The sequence below is a fragment of the Triticum aestivum genome, unplaced genomic scaffold (genome assembly GCF_018294505.1).
Source record: "Triticum aestivum cultivar Chinese Spring unplaced genomic scaffold, IWGSC CS RefSeq v2.1 scaffold234981, whole genome shotgun sequence".
NCBI classification, from domain to species: Eukaryota; Viridiplantae; Streptophyta; class Magnoliopsida; order Poales; family Poaceae; genus Triticum; species Triticum aestivum.
Genome location: NW_025248855.1, coordinates 1 through 2,291, shown reverse-complemented (window position 1 = coordinate 2,291; position 2,291 = coordinate 1). Strand labels below are relative to the sequence as shown.

At 45.4% G+C, this 2,291-nt stretch overlaps 1 pseudogene; it reads left to right on the top strand.

Moving 5' to 3' along the window:
• The first annotated feature begins 170 nt into the window (after nt 1-170).
• On the top strand, nt 171-2,120 carry LOC123177272 (tyrosine N-monooxygenase-like; annotated as a pseudogene).
• Nucleotides 2,121-2,291: the final 171 nt, after the last annotated feature.

Here is a 2,291-nt window from a genome sequence, read left to right as displayed (position 1 = left end):
GATGCGGGCTCCCCGGTTGTCCTATAAATACCCGGAGGACTAACAGACTTAGATGCACCAAGCAAGACTGTCCTCAAGCACAAGTCTTGAAACATCTGTCTATTACTGATCTGTTCCACAAATTGCCTTCTATCCTACTCCATATAACACCCTTCCCAGCTCATCCAAAGATGAATCTTGGTACTCTTGTTATCATGGTGACTTTGCTGGTGTATTTTGTCTTGAAGAATATAAGAGTGCTACTGTCCCAGCAGCAACGTGGGCGACGAGGCAGGCTGCCCCCGGGGCCTGTCACGCTGCCCATCATCGGTAACATGCACCAGCTGATTCTGAACAAGCCAGCAGTATTCCGGTGGATCCATGGCCTGCTCAAGGAGATGAAAACAGACATCATGTGCCTCCGTCTTGGGGCTACTCATGTCATTGTGGTGGCATGCCCACAGATAGTCTGTGAGGTACTGCGAACAAAAGATGAAGTTTTCGCCTCCCGTCCCACCACCTTCGCCTCAGGCTTATTCAGCTTCGGGTACAAGGGCTCCATCTTCTCACCACAAGGAGAGCAGTGGAAGAAGATGAGGCGTGTCCTCACCGTTGAGATCCTCGCCTCGTCCATGGAGGGAAAGCTCCACCACCTCCGGAAAGAGGAGTACGACCACCTTGTGAGGTACATTAATAAAACTCTTTCCAGTGACATGGCATGTCCAATCAACATTGTCAACATTCGTCATGTAACCCAACACTACGTTGGTAACATGATAAGAAGGCTTGTGTTCGATAAAAGATACTTCAGTGACCTACCAGCTTCATCCACTAGTGGGCCTGGACATGATGAGGTGGCACATGTTGCCGCTCTCTTCACAGTCCTCAACCATCTCTACAGCTTTTGCGTGTCCGACTACTTCCCAGCCCTCATAGGCCTCGACCTGGATGGCCATGAAAAGGTTTCCAAGGATGCCATGCAAACAATCATCCGGTTGCATGATCCTATTATAGAGGAGCGAATCCGCGAAAGGTCATCCACTCTTGAGAAATTTGGTGAAAAGAATGAGGCCAGAGACTTTCTGGACGTCCTGGTTCATCTTAAAGATGCAGAGGGACAACCAATGCTTTCCCTAGAAGAGATTAGAGCACAAACAGCGGTTAGTATGTCATCTTAACCTCAATAAAAAGTTCATTCATTGTTCTTCGATCCATATTATACATGCATTGACCTTTTCTGTTGTGTTATACTGATTACTTTATTTAATCTCAAATCTATGGATGTAGGAAATGATGTTTGCAGCAGTCGATAACCCATCTAATGCGGTTGAGTGGGCACTCGCTGAGATGATGAACATGCCAGAGATCATGCAAAAAGCAACAGAGGAACTCGATGCTGTCGTCGGTAAAGATAGACTGGTGCAGGAGTCTGACATTCCTTAGCTAAACTATCTCAAATCGTGCATCCGGGAGGCCTTCCGTTTACACCCATACCATGCTCTTAACGTACCCCATGTCGCCATGGCGGACACAACTATTGCTGGCTACACCATACCCAAGGATAGCCACATACTTTTAAGCCGGCTTGGACTTGGCCGCAATCCCAAGATCTGGACTGAACCACTGGAGTTTCAGCCTGAGAGGCATTTGAACACTGCGAATGTACTTCTCACTGATCCAGGCCTACGTTTCATTTCATTTAGCAGTGGGAGGAGGGGTTGTCCTGGGATTTCACTTGGTACCTCTATGACAATGATGTTGTTCGCAAGGATGTTGCACGGATTTACTTGGACAAAGCTTCCCGGCGTTAAGAGTATCAGTCTCCAAGAACGCAATGCGGGTCTTGCACTAGCTGAGCCCCTTGTTCTGCAAGCTACACCCCGATTGGCTGCACATCTCTACATATGATCCAATTAAATAGATTTAATACACATTTTCTCATTTATGTGTCAATAAAGTGTATCTGGAACTAGTGTATGTTACATGTTTCTGGCGCTACGTTCGGTTCTCTTGTAATGTTATGACATTGCATGTGTGCAGAAACAAAGAAGCAATCGATGGTTGCATCACTAATGTAATGTGTGTACATGTAATATGTGTACTTATCATTATGTAGAACAAAACCTCTGTATTTTCCTTTATGGTGTACCATGCAAATAATCCTTGGAATTGCACAAAAGTTTTATGTTTATGTTGTATACATGCCTGGCTGTACAATTGTGTGCCCAACTTTGACCCCGTCTTACCATTATGTCATTCATGCATTAATATGTTCTGTATTGCCAACTTGTTGTTCTATGAACTAAGTTTTT